At 36.2% G+C, this 20975-nt stretch overlaps 2 pseudogenes; both read left to right on the top strand.

Moving 5' to 3' along the window:
- Positions 1-6875: 6875 nt before the first annotated feature.
- Positions 6876-8505, top strand: LOC149160033 (uncharacterized; annotated as a pseudogene).
- A 229-nt stretch (positions 8506-8734) lies between these two features.
- Positions 8735-10683, top strand: LOC149160032 (LRR receptor-like serine/threonine-protein kinase SIK1; annotated as a pseudogene).
- Positions 10684-20975: the final 10292 nt, after the last annotated feature.

The raw sequence follows: 20975 nt of genomic DNA, 5'->3' as shown, positions 1-20975 counted from the left end.
GTGTTTCTCCTCTTAATGTATCTTCTATCCCAACATATGTTGAGAGTATTAGTTGTTGGGTCGTGTTATGTTCTATCCATGACTACCCCATGTGCGAGGGGCTAGCTCCCCTGTACGTTGCGTCGGGCACTATCGGTGGATCACAGGGGGGCGGACCTACCTATGGTTTTGAGCATGGACTTTACACATGGTTTTGGGCGTGATGGTTTTTTGTCCATGGTATTTTGTTGATCGGTCAAGGGAACTATGGTTATGTTATAACCTAGGATTAATGGATTGGGGTTGATGGATGCTTCAACATGTATATATATGTATAATAACAATGAAAGGAACATAATGAAAAATCAATCTGGTAGTCCCAGTTTTGGGATAAAAGGGAAAATATCTATGTATATTTTTTTTATGTTTTATTCTCTCACCATTGTTTATTTTATGTTCTTAAAATTTGTATGCAGGTAATTTTTGTATGGGTTTAAAACCTACATTAGTGTAGTTCTATTTAGAAGCAATCCAATTATAAAGAATGAGGCGATATTCTCACGAGATGAAAAAGGGAGATCCAGTTGTAAGATGACCTTGGTCATCTTTGTATTGAAGCCACAAAAAAGGGGGTCAAAAGGGGATGAACCTAGATATGGATAGCTTGAATATTGCACCATTCATGTAGTTAAGGACTGCATGTTTCAATTTTGAATAGACTTGGAGAAAACTAAGGGAATTTCAATGTAATTTTAAGCATGTCATGGAAAAAACCTTTGAGAATATTGTAGACTTGTATGGGATTGTTACCCATACATGTGGTGAGATAATGTACAAGTGTCAAAGGATGATGAAAGTTAAAGGGAAACACTTATATCCCCCTTTTTCTTTTGAGTGGACATGAGTTGCGTTTGGGTCATGCATGGAGATCAACCTTAATTTATTCCTATGAAGTAGGATGCATTTGTGGACATTAGAAGACCATATTGTTTCCATTTTAAAGCAAATACATGGAGGATATTTGGGGAAATGTGATTGTCCATAAAATGTAGATCATATTTTGGGACATTGTGGCTCTTTTTCTTGGACCCCAGTAGTGTTTGGAGGTTTTATTTAGAGGGGTTAGTAGACAAAAACCTGAGAAGATCAGTGTTGGAGCACCCATGGTTTGGGAGAAAGGATTAGGGGTTCTAGGAGTTAAGGGGTCTCGAGTTAGGGGTTAAGGGTAAATGGTAAAAATATTACCAAGAAGATTAGTGTTGGAGTACCCATGGTTTGAGAGAAATGCTTAGGGTTTCTAGGAGTTAAGGGTTTTAGGAGTCAGGGGTTAAGGGTAAAGGATTAGGGATTAGGGGTTTTACGGGTTATGGGGTTGAGGGCCAAGGGGTTGAGGTCTAAGGTGTTTAGGGGTTAGAGGTTAATGTCTTAGTGGTTAAGGAATTTAGGGTTTATGGTTGGCACCAAGGGGTTAGGGGTCATGGGATTTATGGGTTAAGTTCTTAAGGGTTATGGAATTTAGGTGTTATTGGGTTAAGGGGTTAGGGGTCAGGGGTTAAGGGTCAGGGTTTAAAACGATGAGGGTTTAGTGCTTAGGTGGTTCAAAAATTCTATGGTAGGGGTTATGGGTTAAGGGGTTAGTGGCTTAGGGTTTAATGGATCAAGGGGTTAATGGGTTATGAGTTATGAGTGTAGCTTTTAAGGAGTTAAGGTATTATGTCTTTGGCGATAAAGGGATATGAAATTTAATGGTTATGGGTTAAGGGCTTATTATTTATGATAATGGGGCCCCTAATCTCGTTATGAAAACCATTTGGGGTTCCCCTATATGTTAATCTTATTTCCTTCCCTATAGCCCCCCTACCCCCTATGCCATGAGTTCCTAAGGCCCCTTCTCATTATCTAATGATACAATAATAAATTTGAATAAACTAGGCTAAAACTTCTCACTTCTACCCATTCATGCTATGCTTATGTCTCCTTGTGCCTTTCAATACACCAAAATATCCCCCTCCCCAAAAATTTATGAGAACTAAAGATTTGGAGGCAATCATTTAACAACCGCCTCTAGAAGTTTAATTCTAATGACTATTTTTGTGTGGGGGTGAGGGGGTTGTCGAAAACTACCTCCCAAAGTTACATTATTGTGAATTTTAAGGGTGGTTAACATTATAAGATATAGGTTAGGGTTTAAATAGTTAGTGGCTTAGGTTTTAAGGGATTAAGGGGTTAATGGGTTATGAGTTACGAGTGTAGGGGTTAAGGGATTATGGCTTGGAGCTTAAGGGGATAGGGAATTTAGTGGTTATGGGTTCTGATAATGGGTCCCCTAATCACCTTATCACAACTATTGGGGGTTCCCTCATCAATTTCTCTTATTTCCTTCCCTCTAGTCCCCCTAGCCCCTATGTCACGATGTCCTAAGGCCCCTTCTCATTGTCTAATGGTAGGATTATAAATCTCAATAAACCATGCTTGAACCTCTCACTTCTATCCAGCCATTCTATGATTATGTCTCCTGATGCCTTTAAATACACCAAAATGTCCCCTCCCCCAAAACTCATGAGAACTGAACATTCGGAGGCAATCATTTAACAACCGTCTCTAAAAGTTTAATTCTAATGACTTTTCTTTTTGGCGGGGGGAGGGGAGTTGTCTAAAACCACATCCAAAATTACATTATTGTGACTTTAAAGGGTGGTTAAAATATTCTAAGATGGGGCTTAGGGGTTAACAGGTTAGTGTCTTAGGTTTTAAGGGATCGAAGGGGTCAATGGGTTATTAATTACGAGTGTACGGGTTAAGGGATTATGACTTGGGGCTTAAGGGGATAAGCAATTTAGTCATTATGGGTTCTGATAATGGGGACGCTAATCACCTTATCACAACTATTTGGGCTTCCCTTATCAATTTCTCTCTTTTACTTCCCTATAGCCCCCCTAGCCTTATGTCATGAGGTCCTACGGCCCTTATGTCATGAGGATTATAGATCTCAGTAAACGATGCTCCAACCTCTCGCTTCTACTGATCCATGATACCCTTATGTCACCATGCCCCATTCAATGTACCAAAAAATCCCCCTCCATGAAAATGCATGAGAATTGAACATTTCAAGGTGGTTGTTTAACAACCACCTCTAAAATTTTAATTCTAATGACTTTTTTTTGGGGGGGAGGGGCAGGGGTAGGGGGAGATTGTCCAAAACTGCCTCCAAAAGTTACATTGTCATGAATTTTAAGGGGGGTTTTTTTGAAACCCCTCTTAAAACTCACAAGAATTGAACTTTGGATCTGGTTTTGGAAACTCCCACCCCAAAAAACATGGGAATTGAAATTTTAGAGGCAGTTGTTAAATGATTACCTCCTAATGTTCAATTCTCATGAATTTTTTTTTATTTTTGGGGAGGGGAGGGTGGCATGGTGTTTGAAAATCAACTTACAAAAGTTTAATTCTCATGAATTTTAGGGGGGCTTTCAAAAAACTACCATGAAAATTGTATTTTGGAGCAATCATTTAAACCCACCACCCCCCCCTACGCTCCACAAAAGTCACGAGAAAACACCTTTAGAGGCATTTGCTGAATTTTCATGAACCTTATGGGGGTAAAAACTACCATGAAAAATATATTTAGGGGAATTCATTTAAACCCCACCCCCCATCCCCCCAAAACAAAAAAATAGCCATGAGAAAACACTTTTATAGGAGGTCGTTGGAACCCACCCACCTTCCCCCCCCCCCGCCCCCAAAGTTCAATTTTCATGACTTTTAGGGGGGTTTCAAAAAATCACCATGAAAAATATATTTAGGAGAAATAATTTTAAAACCCCCTCCAAAAGTCACGAGAAAACACTTTTAGAGGCTACTTTTAGAAACCCTGGAAAAAGTTCAAATTTTCATGACTTTCAATGGAATTTTCAAAAACATCCCATAAATACCTAAAAGCACTTTTAGAGATGGTTTTCAAAAAACCACCATAAGCCAAATCACCCCTAAAATCATTTTTGTAGTAGTGTAGGTACCAATACGTGCCAAGTGTTAGTGCATTTTAAGTTTCAAATCTTCCTCTATTACTTATATCTTTCTTTCCAATAATTGACCACAAATAAATTTAATATTAAACCATGCCAAACCATTTTGACACATGCTAAAGCATACCAAGGCATCTCAATTCATGTCAGGCATGCTAAGGATTTATCAACTGCCAACACGTACTAAGTGTCAATGTGTTTCAAGGAGTTTTACGAGTGATATGAAGTGGCAGGGCATGTTCAAGACTACTAAGGTGTGCCAGAGAATGCCAGTGCATACCAAGGAGTGTTAGCAGGTACTAGGGAGACACAAGGGAACACTAGGTAAAAATGCATGCAAATGAATGAATATGGGGTGTGCTAGGAAGTGTAAATGAGTGCTAGGTGTGCCAAGGAGGGAGTGACAAGGTATGCTAAGTAGTGGTAAGGCATGCCAAGGAATACAATAGCATGTCAAGAAGTGCCAAAGAGTGCTAGGGAGTTATGAGGTGTGCTAACATGTGTCAAATAGTTTTGAGGCATTCCATGATGTGTAGGGTTCTAAGGTGTGCCAACATGTGTCAAGGAAACAAAAGGGACAACCAAGCTAAAATGAAAATAAATTAACACTTAAGACGATTAATAATTCAACACTTTACCTTTTTCAAAAGGGTCATACTAGGCACACTAATAATATGTTCCAATACATGCCAAGTGCCAATGTATGCCAAGTTCTAATGTATGTCAATCCATTCCAAGGTGTTCCAAAGCATGTTAGGGACTATAGGGCATGCCAACACATGCTAGTGGAGTGCTATGTTGTTCTAGGGCATGGCAACATGTGCTTGGGACAACTAGTCATGACAATATGTTCTAGGTATAAATATGTTCCAAGACATGTGAGGTGCCAAGGGATGTTAGTGTGTGACAAAGCATATCAATGTGTGCCAAGAGTGTTGAGGAGGGATAGGTCTTTCTCATTAATAGAATTCAATGAGCTTGATTATGTATTAAATAATATGGTTCCTACACACACCAATGGAACTTCATATAAAGGGAATTTGCTAGATAAAAAACCTAACAAACATGAAACATGTGTTGATTCATAGGGAAAGTATATTCTCATAACTTGAGGGAAATGATACAAACTAGCTACTTCTTAACAAATTTATTGACTCTAATCACTATGGGCTTGGGCACATAATGAAAAAGATTCCATAACAATGGTCTTAAATCATTACCTTTTGACAAAAAATATAGCAACAGTCACATAATGTCATCAAAAACGCATCGTAATGATCAATGGTGACAAGAATTCTTTTACCGTCACTAAAAGTGACCAAAAAGGGACATGGTGAGGGCCAATAAAAGATCTTCAGTAGAAGTGTCACCAAAGAGAGAAATAGTGATGATCCTTTAACAACCATCACCAAAAGTGTCATTGAAAATGGGTTTGATGGGAAACCGTAAAGGATCATTAATATATGCACTTACAACAATGTTCTTTTAAGGAAAGACACCATATGCAACATTGGTGACGAACCTTAAAGGTCCTTCATAGGCATGACCCTAATCAATGACCTTTTTCCTTGTAGTGTATATATCTCTCTTGTTTGATGTTTTGGGAACAAATATGACTCTGATTTGAAATTGCTACAACATAAACCTTATAGTTTTATGGTACTTCTCTTGATTTTAAATGTGGCTTTCTCCTTGTTTAACTCATTAATTTATTATTGAACAATATGGAAAGTATAAAGTAAAATAGATATTTTGAGGAGAAATATCAGAGGTGAAATCTCTCCTGTCATTCGCAATCCGAAAAGTCCAGAATCAATGTATGTGAATCCATAGGTCTAATGTCTATATGTTTTTAACTATTTGGGTTGTCATTTAAGTTGATTATTGCAATGCCAATTATATGGAGCAATTCTTCATAAGCTTATGTTGTTATTATTTTATTTATTATGTTCTGTATGAAGTGACCTCAAAATAAATGGTCGCTATGGCAAAATTCTCGACGATATTGGCTATTACTCTTCTTGGAAAATCCTAGGAGTTTTTCTTTCTGATCTTGCGATGGTATGCTGGGTTTGTCTTCTTTCTTAATGAAGTGGATTGATTCTTCTAGGAAGGCCTTATTTCAAACGTTTATAAATCCAAGCAAAACTAATACTCAACTGCAACTTAGTTTAAGTAGATTTGATCATATCGCAACACTCAGGATTTGGTTTAAGGTTAATATATTCTTATTTATATAAATAAATGGGTCGCAATCAAGTATTATTCTAAAAAAAGAATGTAATTTCATGAGGTAGAATATGACCGACTAATCTATTATGTTCCACTGAACATCTATCTAGTGAAATTAAATAGTCATTAATCTAATAGTTTCATAAAATGCCTTGAGTTTATTTCCTCTTAAATGTTCTTCTAGAGATGTCTTTTATAATTATTTATATGAAGACATTCCTTTTTCAATATCGAAGTTGAAACAACTTGAAAAACTGTAAGTATTGTAACATCTTGTGATTATTAGATCTTGTAGAGTGTTTTGTTCAATTTGTAATTGTTTATTTATTTTGACTTGTATTAGAAAATAATGGTAGTTTCCATAACACATGGACCAAATTTACAGGATTTTTAATAATAGCAAGTTAATGACACCTATTGCTTAGACATTGTCTCAAGTTCTAAACTTGAAGATCATGTATGTTGGGAGTGCTACTTTGGGTTCTACTCTCTTTTCAGTTCTTTACTTAATGAAAAAGTTTATAGGATATGGAAAATATGGAGTCTGGAGATCCCATGATTAAATTATATGATTTTGCATTTTTCTAGGGACTTGGCACATAATCAATTAGTGCAATGATGAATTAGTATCTTTGTTCCATGGATTTAAGTGATAATCATCCTACTAGAACAATTCCTCCTATGTTAGGAAACTTGAATTACACTAGAATGTTGTACGTCAGTTGCATACTTAAATACCTGAATTATATCATCCAGTTCCTTTCATTTTGACTATTACTTTCATTATTTTTCAAATTTATTTTGTTACTCTTTCCTTTATAATTCTCAAGTATTTTCACAGTAATAATCTCACGAGATCTATTCCACCAAAATTGGGGAACATGACAAAGTTGAGCTATTGGTAAGAGCTCTAAATCACGCCTATCATCATCTCTAAAATGCAAAAATTACAGATTGGATTTGAATTATAAGAGAATCCCCATTGGTAGTGACCAGTACATGAATATGCAAGCAGGTAAATGAAAATCGACTTACAGGGAAAATTCTTCCTATGCTGGGAATGTTGGAACAATTGTTTGAATTGTAACTTTATGTTTGCATGTAGAATAATATTCAAATCTAATTATACAATACACATCAATCATTAACTTTTGTGGATTTTTTCTACAAGTATTTAACAATACTAGGTTGTATTTTGTTGGGATAGGAACCTTACTAGAAATCATCTTGAAGGTTTAATTTTAGCAAAAATTAGTTCATGCATTGCTCTTAATTACTTGTAAGTGTTGTAATATTCAGGTTTACTAGATAAATTGTGGGATAATATTTCTATTTATCTAACAATATTGAGGCCATGTCTTTTCTTGACTTTTGTTGTGTAGTAATGTACATGGAAATCATTTGAATGGAATAGTTCCTTTGGAATTTCATAAAATTGACAACCTCACATATTTGTAAATGTCTCTAACAATGTGATCAATTTATATAACATAATGAACCATTGAATTTAATAGAAGTACATTCAAAGTTATTAACATTTTTTGTTGTGGGTTTTACAAAAAATTATCCTCCAACAACATCAAGGGAGAAATTCTGTGGAGCTCAAACATATTATAAATGTAGACACATTGTGAATTATTTTTATTTGATTGTCTTGATTAAGTTTCCTAGGCTCCCCATTAAAATATTATCTAGAAACGTAATTACTCTAAGGGGCCAAAGGTAGAATATTCTTTTTGATTGATCTCTTATCCGATGTGAATAGGGCCTCTCTAAAAATGATATTTCTAGACCTATTCAGGGATTTGTTGGGCATTTGGAACATATTTTATAATTTTAAGCTTCACATGTACTGTTTTTTTTTTTTTAAATAGTTTCTATGGGTAGATATTATATTAATCCTTGTGATCTCTATTGGATTGTGAATTCAAGGAATTTGAGTGGAAATAAACTCATTGGTTTTCTCCCAGCATAATTTTGAAATGTGAGAGGCATTAGGGATATGTAAGACTTCTATACTTGATTTTTCTAGCCTACAAAAGTGTTCTATAGTTGTGTTTCTTCCACATCCCTAATTATTGTACCTATTACCACTTTAATGGCACAGTAACATGGTGTGATATATCTTCAATGCAAAAACCTTTTTGCTAATCGATTATCAGGTCACATTCCTCAAGAACTTGAATACCTACATAATTTGGTCTCACTACAAGTTCCTCATAATGAATTATACAATATAATTTATTTAATAGGTTCACAATTATTCTAAAAATAACTCTGTAGTTGGATCATTTCACGATCTTGAATACAAACAGTTTATTAGGGGAGGTGTTGTACCAATTGACCATTTTTTTCATCTTTTCTACACTATAAGAATTCATCTAAATCCCATCACCTATTCTAAGTTCATTTTGTTGTGAAATTACAAAGGAAATAATATTCACATTTATAGTATGTGTACTAATTTATACCACAAATGATTTCAACCATTTCACATAAATCTCTCCTACAACAATTTATCTAGAAATATTCCTGTAATAAATAATTTTATAAGATTTACCTCAGAAATGTGTAGATACAATGTAAACATTTTTTCTGGATTAAATTTGGTATTCTTTCTGGTTATTAATGGGTTTGTGCATCTTATCTGATAGGATTGATTATTGCAACACAATTTTATGGAATCCATGTCTCTTTGGTGATTGGATTAGATCAGCTTGTGGGATATACTCTATATAGTAAAAGGGTGAAAAATTAACTAAATTTTAGATTTCATTGATTAGTTACATTTTGTGATACAAGTTTCTATTAAATTATATTTTTAACAGAATTAAGTTGATTTTGAAAATGAATGGCTTGAATCTCAACAACATCTCTTGTTTACATATCATTTGGTTTAGTTTTATTAGTATGGTTGATTATTATAGCTCTCCACCATTAAAATCATCCAAAACAATTTACCAAAGGGTTAGCAAACAAAATGGTACAAGGTATTATTTCTCTGGATTATATCATGGACGTAAGAATTATATCAACATCAATATGTGTCCCTTATTTAAAAAATTATTTGATTTTTTGAACAGGTTCTCCAAGGCTAGTAATATTTCACATGGACATGGCCCTCCACATGTATGATGACATAATGCAAATCAAAGAAAATTTGAATGAGAGATATGTAATTGGTTATTGTGCTAGAAGATTAGTTTATAAATGTGTTCTAAATAGTTTGAATCCAATTTCTCTTAAAATATTATAGACGCCATATCCACAAAGTTTGCACCAATTTGAAACTAAGTTTAAGAGTATTGGAAACATCAAGAATTAGAATCTTCTAAGTTTGTATGATTATTCTCTTTCTCCACATGGCAATTTGTTGTTCTACAACTAGATGGTGAATGGAAATATATGGAACATCTTACATGGTGAGTGAAATGGATGGAAAAACCTCTCTAGAAATTTACATGCATAATAGTCATATAGGCTTTAGCAGAAGATTCTAACCAACCTTTCATATATAGTGAATGTTTGCTATTGTCCTACTTGGAAAATCCAAGCAATGCATCTTGTATGTAGGATCTTCAAAGAAGATTAAGATAGACTAGAACACATGTCTAAGGATTGCTTTGCCAGTTGAATAACATCTAACATATCTCCATGATGATTGTAACCCATGTATTATTTACAGAGATGTTAAAACTTTCACAATTGTCTTAGATAACAACTTGAAGCACATTTTCGGACTTCGGCAATCCCAAGTGTATCCCTTCAGCAAAAACCCACACCTCTACCTATGTTATGGGTACTATTAGTTATATTGACCATGAATATGGAAGGACATCTAGGCTTAACGAGAAATATGATGTGTACAACTATGACATTGTTCTTTTAGAGTTACTCATAGGGAGGAAAGTTGTGGATAAGGACTCTAATTTGCTTCAGTTGGTAAGATGATAATGACTCTAAATTTTCTTTAGTTGGGATTGTATTTTTGTCAATTGTGAAGCTTGTTTGTCTTGGGATGTTGCATGGATGAAGAAAATAAAGAAATAACATTGGTTTCTTTGACATGGGAATTTGAATGCAAATTCTATCAAAAGAATACAATGATATAGTAATGGAAATTGTAGATGAAGAAGTAGCAACAACATACACAGATCTTGGGGTTGTAAGAAAGATCTTATAGATTTCACAGGGTTTTCACAATGAGACAACCTTTTGACCCGCCCACAATGCATGAGGTTCCCATAGTTTTTTAGTCATTAGTACCAACTTCTAAATAATCTCCAATTATCTCTGTAAACCAACCATGCCCCAACAATAATTACAATAGATATTTGGATATTATGTGGAAGGCAATCATAAAGATGTTATAAGAAGCATGAATAGCACTTTTGATGGACATTTATTTATGAGATTTGGCAAGGTTATTTCACAAAACACTATTTGACTATTATGAATACTTGAAAAAGCTTTAGATGGAGCTCACAATCGAAAATGTATCAAATCGTCCATTCTACCATATTACTATTAGTGGAAAACAAATCAAGCCTCTTGCATCCAAAGTTCCTATTTTGAAATTTTGTTAATGGAATAGAGTGTAATAGAAAATTCAAAGCTTGGTAGCTAGAACAAATGAGAGTTCCCAATGTTATGGGCAAATGATTTGTGCATGGTTTTATAGAGAGGCCAATTATAATCTTTGTAACATTTTTGTTGCTCGAGCGCTTTTCTAATTAAATTTTAGCAACCTATAAATGGCATGCAATAGTATATTGTGTAGTACCCAAACATGAACCTGAATATTGTTTCTTTAAGGTGGGAAGCATTGTTGAAAGAAGATATAAATCATGTTACAAGACAATACTAAGTAGATGTTTTCTTCCCTCTTCGCTCAGATACAACGTCCTAATATGGTTTACATTAGGGGAATTGTGAGGTCTAACATGGGCCTTCTAAGAAAATTATAAAATAATAGTAGAAATAATAAAATAATATTAGATTACATCATCAAATTTTAGAGGGAAAAAATAAAAAACTATTTTTTCAACTCATATTTTCAACTTATCTCCCTATGGGTTTACTCAAATTTCGAACAAAAACACTTGTTGGATGAAAAAATTGAATCCTGATCCAAGGAGTACCTATGTTGCATGCATTCAATGGACACTACTACACAAAAACTGAGAAATGGATGAAAAATGTAATTGCAATTAGGTTTTTTCATGTATTTCTCATTTTTCATGTAGAAGGGTCCATCGAAAGTATGCAACATGGGTAATCCTTGGGTGATGAATGAAATTTTTCATCCAACGAGTACTCCAGCTTGAAATTTGAGTAAAACCTTAGGGAGATAAGTTGAAAATACGAGTTGATTTATTATATTATTAGTTTTTACACTTTTTACCCTTTTACTAAAAAAATGGTGAATCATACGCCATGGTTGAAATCATCATCTTGAATGTATTGTTTCTTATAAATTTTATTTTGGCTGTACATTTTTCTTATGAGGCCCATTTTAGACGTCAAATTTCTCATAATGAAATGAAGTCCTCTTTCCTTCATAGCATGACAACAATATATACACTTAATATTGTTAATGGTGGATATATGTTTACAAGATTAATATTATATGTTTATTTATTAAATAGCAGCCCTTCAATGTAGTTTTTCTTGCAAGAAGTGAGTATTTTTTTCATCTTTCTTATTTGATGATTTTTCCCCTACCAAGATTTGGGGTTCAAATAATCTCCATAGGCAAAACCATGTTCTCAAATCGAGTCTCAATGGTCATTAGACAACTATGCTCTTTAGGTGGGTCTTCACATACTATTTAGAAGAGAAACTATTGATATTCTTCTTTGTTAGATTAAATTACCAACATGATAGAATGGAGAATCCTCTCGATTATTTTTCTTTTTTAATTTTGAGGTGAATTGTCTACTAGGTGAAATTTAATAATGGAAATAATGTGCATCATGTGTGTGCTTAGGTTATCCTCTTCAACTATTTGTGTGTGAGGGATGGGGTGTATTGGATTGACATTGAGAGTAGATGGCAGGATGTCAGATGTTATTTTTTCATCAAAATAGGCATTGTCCTATGAAAAATGAATAGGTTATCCACCTGATATGATGCAAATACTCTTTTAGTTTTGTTTACAAACACATGGTTTTTGATTTTCTGAGGAAAATGGCACTTATTTATGAAAAGCACTTAATTATACGATGAATAAATACTTGGGTTTTGCAGACATTACAAATAATAATACCAAAAAAGGGATTTTGTAAAACATTCATGGTAGATGGTGCAATAATGTTGTCAAACTTATTATAGAATGACCAGAGATACTTGTGGTCTTAGTGTTACGTGACAAACCCAATACTCATTCAAGTTTTTTGTGTTCATTTTAGGAGTTAGTACATAATTTTATGCAGGTAATTGAAGTGAACATGTACTCTGGGTCATGGACTAATTGTATTGTTTTCTTCTTGTGCTAAGAACCTTCAATGGGCTTAAGACAGGGTGAAAATTAGATACCATAAGTGCTCACATAATTCTTTAAAAGGTGTTATCTCAATGGAGCACCTGACTTGTAAGCAAAAGGTTGTTGGTTCGATTCCATTGTGCCTTAATTTGAATTAAGTTATGATATTGTAGTTTATTTTTAATTAAATACTTTTTATGTTGATTTATTTAAATGGTGAAATATTTTTCCAGATTCGTTGTTTTATATTGTCTAAAGAGACAAAAGTGATGTTGTATTATCCTTAAATATATTTTTAATTGTCTCTAGGGAGACAATAGCTAGGATGAAGAACATATTGTCTCTATAAATACAATGTCTTTAATCCCAACTATTGTCTCTAAAGAGACAAAAATGAAATTATCTTCTAATAAACAATAATGCTTGTCTTATATATTGTCTTTATAGAGACAATTTTTTAGGACAATAATTTGAGACATTCGCCTCAAGGCAATATCTAAGACAACACAGAGGGTTTTTTCCGTCTAAACTTAAGACAATTTACCTGAAATTTGTCTCAAATATTGTCCTAAAACCCCCTTGTGTGTATTAGTGGTATCATCCTCTCAACCATCATATGACAAATCATATCCTCATGTCACTCGTATTCCCACTTCTGCATCAATTAAACAAATCAAAATAAATTATTTCATCCAAAGAGAATATCTACATGGAACAAAATGCAAGAACTTGTTTCATCCAAAGAGAATATCTGCAAGAATAGTAGTAGACCTCACTTGCAACATTTTTATTTTTTTACATGCAACCCTTCAACTATTGAAATTTCATTTTTTTTATTGTGCAAATATTTATGCATGATCAAATTCTCAAATTATAGGTTATCTTTATCTTTCCAACTCTTTCATATTTCTTTTGTAGGGTTTATCAAAAGTTCGACGAGGATGTAAGGGAGGCCCATGTTTTTTTGGTTGCAAATATTCATGCTTCATGCATCAACAACAAGCTTTTACAAGGGCTTTACCATTTCTTTTTTATGTTTACACTTCCCCATTTTCTCCTAGATTATGTGTCTATAGTAGTCGAACTAAAGTATTGAAGACATGGATTTAACACATAGTTAACAAGTCTAGACTGCATTGCAACATAAACACAAGAACACACAAATAAAATCAAAGAGATAAATATTTTGGAAGGTTAACCAACCATATCTTTATTTATTCTTCATAATTACTTTTAAAGATGATATATGATTGGATTGGTTGTACTTCCAACTAAATATTCATTACATTTACTTCATATATGTATCCTTTATTAAACAAATTTACTCAATGTATAATATGCTATGTAGAGAATTACATTAGTCTATGAGGCCCCTGAACACCATCCTTCTTCTTCTTATTTTTTGGGTTCCTCTCTTGATGCAGCTTCCAACACCTTTCCACAATGTGACCATCAATGTTGTATTTTTTGCAATAATTGTTATAATAATTGCACTAAAGTGTAGTGGTAGTTATATTCTTATAATTCCTTCAATTTTACTTCTTCTTCCCCTCCTTGGAAGCTTCTTGATGTTCTTCCTATCTCAAAACACTTGACTATGGTTTCTTCTAGCATATGTTTTCTAGATATTGTGCCTGTATAGAAGCCTCATGCAACGTTTTTGGTTTAAATATTTCCAACCACAATCATAGATGGTTAAGTAGGCCTTCTACATCAGGGCTCTTCAAAGGGATGATCAACATGATGGTCCTCTTCCTAATTTCAGTGGTGTACTCCTATACACACTACCACTACCTCTTTTTGATGTAGTTCCATTATATCCATTAGTCCTCTACATACGAATGGGGTAGAATTTAGACTTTACTAGGGTTATAAACTCCTCCAGCTTTATTACTAGTTGATCATCCTCCAGCCTAAGAGTCTTTGTATGGATTTCTAAATAGGCCGTGAAATATCCCTCTAACCTCAATATAGAAAATGATATTTTCTACTCATCATATATATGGTAAATGATAAAATGTAGTTCTAGTTACTGCAATGAATGATTCAATTTTAAGGCATCATCATGTTAGTATAACTTTGTGTCAAAATTCACTTCTATATTGAAAAAAGAATGTGAATGGATAATAAGGCTCAAACTCAACTGCTCTTTTTTGGGTTCTTTACCTGACTCCTTTTTTGGGTTTTCATTATCCCATAATTTTTCCTTTTATCTGACCTTTGAGTTAGAACCTCCATATTTTTCAATTCTAATATTGTTTTCTAGAGCTACCATAAGGAAGTTCATGATGTAGCTAATATGAGTGACTTGTACTTCCACCCATATGAATATCTATTTTTCCATATTAGGGTTACTATGAAGAGATGCGTTGACATGCCTATGATTCTACAACATTCTACTTAAATTTCTTCCTAACTCCTTGTGTAACATCTCATAGGTATTCTTAATTAAACCATTTATGATACCAATATGATTTATAAACTATCTATTGTAGTGGCTACAACCACCCTCCAAAATTTTGGCCTACAAATAATTTCGGAGCCTTCCTTTAGAGTTTCACTTGATCACTGCACACACTCAGGTTCACACCATGAACTCGTGTGAGTCTTAGCATTTCCCTTGCCTGTTCATTTCACCAAGTCTTGCATGTTGATGTCAAAGTCATTCTTGCAACCATGTTCTAGTTATTCCCAAAGTCCTCGCTTCGTGTTTACTTGTTGTGTTCGCTATGAAAGCATATGTCGTACTCACACACAGAGTCACATCAACTGTCGCACAAGCGTTGTCATGGTTGATCGACGGTCAATAAAGAGTGTCACGCTTGTCGCTTGTACCTTCGGTCAATCATGTTGAACATGTGTGTCGGGTTGGTTTGAGTCGTCTCATCATGAAGTTGTGTTGGTGTGTGTTTGTAAGATCACATTTGCATCTTTCACTCGTTCACACACTTAGTGATTTTGCTAAAGTTCTGACAACCAGACTTCCCTCTAATAGCAAGACCATCACCTCATCATCGACTCGATCGACTGTCACCCAGAACAGTGCATAAGCACCAAGAAAGTCTTTTCAATTTGTGCTTCCTGCAAGAAATTCAATCAACCTACATGCTGGCCACCCGGAGAATTGGACACACCAGCCACCCGGGGACTAACTCCCCTCAAAAATTCCGTAGAGGCTGCTAACCTTACCCACTCTGCTGACTAAGGAAAATGTACAAATAGGCCAAATAGACACCTAGTGCCTTTCCATGTCTCCCTTAGAAAATTTCACAGTTTTCCTAGTCAGTCCTCCTTACAATCAACTAGTTGCTCATCCATAAAATTGTGCAGTTTTCATGAGCATGCCTTCTGCTACCCAGTAGTCGGCTCAACTAAAAAATTCCACAGAGATGATTAACAAGATGACCTCTTGACCTTAGTGTAGTTTCTCTCGCCAGCAGCTCCCAGCAACAAGTTGACAGTTCCCTCCAGGAATTGCGCACTTTCTGTTACCAAGCTCCCACTAGCCAACTGCTAGTTCCCCTTGGAAACTGTGCAGTTTCTGCTGCCATTAACCTGAAAACCAACTTCTAGTTCCCTTCAGGAATTGTGTAATTTTGGCTGCCAGGCTCCCGACCAATTCCTTAAAAGACTGCACAATTTCTACCTACTAATCCTCCATGCAGCTCAGCCTGTTCCTCCATAAACTTGTGCAAATTTTGTTGTCAAGCCCTTGCTACCCGCTTGTTCCAACAAATGTGCAGATTATGTCTACCTTTCCTTCTTGTAGCTTGGACAGTCCCTCCCAAAATTTGCAGTTTTTTTCCTTCCAGCCAAGACAGACCTCGTGGATAGTCACTGTCGATTTGGAATTCCCATCTCCATCACCCAGTGACTATTGCACAGTTTTCATCAGTAGTGACCAGAGCCATCATCCTTCCTCACAACCTTACTACATCTCCTATTCACCTGCATCCAAAATGATCATGTGTCATGGTAGACTAGGAGGTTTTTTGATTTGATGTCGTCTCGTCACAGATGAATGCAGGTATAGACACACTAACAAACATGGCATGATGACGAATGGGATGAATGAAGAGAGCACATGCAGAAGGACAGATTCACCAACACACGAACAAACGATGCATGCGAAGATATGTGCTCGCGAACAGATGATCATGCAAACATGTGTTCATGGATGGACGAATGAGAAAACATGCAAGGTGTGCTCAGAGATGGACGAATAAGCGAACATGGACCTTTCGCAAACAGATGATCATATCAAGCCCTCCAACATACAAGCAAGGAGCAACATGTGAAAGCAATGTCAAGTGAACAAATGACCATCGAAGACTACACACACCTTGCCATGCGGAGGTGAAGCTGTGACACACCATGAAGACATCCATCACCCAGCAGCACTGCAGCTCGACCTGCACTCCAGCAGCAGTACAAATGTACCAGCATTGTCATGTCAAGTCATGTCATGAGTCATGTCATCCACATCTCTATTGTGGGCCATGTTGTCAATCAATGGAATGTAACGTGGAAGTCCAAGAGACCCACTTGTTGTACAAAGAGTCATTTAAAGTTGAAAATTCATGGAAGTCAAAAAGTCGTGAGGGTAGTCGAACACCCACAAGGGTTCACTTCACCCTTGGCTATAAATACCCCCTCATTTGTACATGCAAAGGAATTTTCACCTTAGCTCCTCCCACATAGCCAAGAGAGTCTGTAATATTTCCTTTGAGGAGTAAGTAGTGGCTCCAACGCCCCTCACACGGGGTTAGTGATGTATGGTGTAACGATGTGTCTTGGAACTTTCGCTTAATTTAGAAGCCTGCTAACAGGCCAACACATTTTCACACATGTATTGTAACTGTTGTAAGACTAATATTTAACACTTGTGATGCATGTTGCTTTAACTTGTGTTCTACATTTGAACTATTTTAATTGTTGTAATACATAATCTATTAATGGGAATGTGTTGTATATGTTGTTAAAATTGTCTCGCCTATGTAGACTACTCTCCGGGACATCAGATAGACCCTTCACATAAAACTTGATGTAAACAACCATTGCACTCATGTGGAGTAATTCGCTGAGTGTTATATGTTATCTTCGCTTGTGTGTTGTGACTATTGCATCCATGTGGACTACTCCGCCAGAAGTTGTGTATGTCCTATTGTGTTGTGTGTTCCTAGCAGCATTGGGACTACTTCCAATTGACTTGGAAGTCACTCTCACCCTCTCCCTTGATAGTGAAAGAACCATCGACACAAGTGACACTTACACTCACCAGTCACGCGAACCTCACTTCTCGAAGACAAAGAAGACCACTATCCTGTGATGACAAGCAAGAGTTGAGGCAAATCCTTAAGCTAATGGTAACTGGGTCATCGTACTGGATGGGACTCCCACACCAAACATTGTGAGGTCTATTTGGTACTTCATACCTAGGTGATCCCTTGAATGTTGTCAAATCCAACACCACCAAAACTTCTGGCGCTAGGAGGTCTAGATGACAAGCTCTGTCCTCTCATCATGTTTCAAACCTTTGCATATCTATCATGGATTCTTTCACTCTTCTCCCTCCGTGATGTTTTTTGAATCATGAAGATGTCACCATCATGAGGGAGTTTTTCGATCACTTGCCCACTTACACATATGATGATGAAGTCATAGTGGTTTGGCCTCAGTTCTTATATGACTTTGCTTCCATGCTTCATGAGGAAGATGGATGTTCTGACGAACAAGCCAGCTTGATGCTTGCATACACACTTCATGAATTTCCACATTGATGACTGTGCAGCGTACCAACTGACAACATGCACTCACTTGAGCACTTATGTGATCTCATTGAAGAAACTTTCTATAATTCTGATCCAGAACATCTTGATCAAATACTATAGCAACAACGGAAGGCTCCGCATAATTCACCTATGGATTTTTGGCAGTGCTTCTGTGATTTGTATTTTCAAGCTCTGAAGAGCCAGAAGAAATTTTTCTATCTTTGGGACTGATTCGAGTACTGTCCTAAGAAATTTTCTCATCCCAAGAAGAAGTTCAAGCTCAAACCTCGCTCAACATTCTTCAGTGATGGAGTTGTGTAATCATAGATGGATTCGGTCCCTGTGACAAGTGAATGTCTGCCATCCTCCCATCAAACAGCTCCACCATTGCAGAATGATTTTGGAGAGCATGAACACACATTTGTTGAACCGTCACGTCCTCTTGACATCGCTCCTTCCAATTTTCACGTAGACTTGGTTGTGAGTCCCATACCTCGTCACATGTATTTTGTACCTCAACCTCCATCTTCATATTCTGATCATCCTCCGGATGACACTGCCTTGTGTTCTTCCATTCCAGACTCTACACTTATTTTGAATGAGGATCGATCTATCGACAGAGTTGGTGTTGCACAACCAACATGCGCTAGAATTCATGAAGAGCATGACGGGGAGCTTGAACATCCACCAAAAGCAGGGGACCATCCATGTTTATCCATACCTCCTCCTTTTCTTCCTGGCATCCTTGTTGATCCTGCCATCCCTGATTTTTCATGTGTATCTCCATCCACGAATGCACCCATTGTTAATATTTTGTAGGACACACTGTATGTCATCCCACCATCCAAGAATGGAGAGGAACAATCATTCATTGAAAATCCACTTGATCTTTCATCTGTTCTTTCTGAAAACATAGAGGGTGAACATCCTTCTTTCTCATCTACCCCTCTGTGTGATTCATCAAACCATGAGGACGCCGACCAACATCCTAAATTTTATGATCTTGGTTGTCATGATCTCTTCACCTCATCATTTGATCACAATGTTTATTCACTCATTGTTAATCCACCTAAGTCATAGGTCTACGAAGATCCATCTGTCAACAAAGTTGAAACCGCACAGACTGTCGAGGCACTTCAGCCCAAGCTGATGGTTATGTCAAGCCCTCGCTGTCTTGAGATTGGTTTCGCTTCTGATTAGGAAATTGTTCAAACACTCAAGGCTCCTCATCACTCATTTGTATGCACTCAATATCAATCTAACACTCAGATTTTACTTCCTCCACTCGAACTACACGATTCCATCACTCATGCATTGGATGAATCTTACACAGCAAGCACACTTGTGCAACGTAAGTGGTCTACCTTTCTCAAATTTGTTTTCATATCATGGTTAATGGAATTCTTACAGTCAACATCTGCATGTAGTGTAGTAAAGAACCATGGCAAGTCTACATAGTACATGTCATGTTCTTTCAATCGTTTTTGTTCCGTGGATGTTTGTAAGCTTGGAGTGTGTCTATTTTCATTGTTGTATCTTTCACATTTGCTGGTTCACACAATTAGGTTTCTCACAGACAAAGCCTTCACCAACATGGGTCAACTAATGCACTGGTGGCTGCATTGGAAATATCACTTCACGTGATCAGGCCCATGCACTGTTAGCTTAGGATTAGGAGTAGTGTTTGATTTTGAGTTTGCTTGCTTGCATGCTTGTTTGCTTTCTTGCTTTGCATGTTTATTTGTTTGCTTGCTTGTGTGTTTGCTTACTCACTTTTCTTTCGCTTTTATTTCTGCTTCTATTTTTTATTTGGTTGCTTCACTTAGTATTTTTATTTTCATTTGATTGATTTTCTTAATACCTTACTATTTTTATTTCCAGAAATAAGTGTTGCCAACTACTGCATTCTAGTTTCTCAATAGAGTATGTGGTTGAGATTCGAAGAAAATCATGACATCACAACACTTGGCTAGTCTTGTATCTGTCATCGCTATTCTTGGTTATAACCTTCGGCCGATGAAGTCTCAATGGAAAGCATGAATCATGTGCGAGGAATTTTTGGTTGAACCATGATCCTGTGTTCACACTGGGAAGCCCCATGCTTGAACTCAGCCTTCTTCTCTATGTGTTTAAGCTCATCCAACTACTAGAAAAGGAGAAGGGGGAAATCTAAATGAGGAAACCTATGTCAAAGGTCTTACATGCTTCTATGTAGGAACAACCTCTTATGCTCTCAATAAGCCGGGATCCCACTTCCACCCCAAGAATAAATAAGTTTCGATGCACGGTCCTCTTTAAAAAATAAAAAGGCGAAAGAAGAGAAAGGCTTCTTGCGCAGAGAGGTGAAGCATGCAACTCCACTCGGGTACTAACTAGGCTCACTGGAAGTGGAGAAATGTGCGTGTCCCTATGTGACTCCGTTGAGGTACTGTCCAGGCCTGTTGGTAGCGGAGGAACACCAAAGATGAAAACTTATACTCTAAA

This window comes from Pinus tabuliformis, chromosome 5_2, assembly GCF_031772625.1.
Source record: "Pinus tabuliformis cultivar Carrire ecotype Pingquan chromosome 5_2, CPIR1, whole genome shotgun sequence".
In the NCBI taxonomy this organism is placed as follows: Eukaryota; Viridiplantae; Streptophyta; class Pinopsida; order Pinales; family Pinaceae; genus Pinus; species Pinus tabuliformis.
This window is presented reverse-complemented; position numbering and strand designations above follow the sequence as displayed.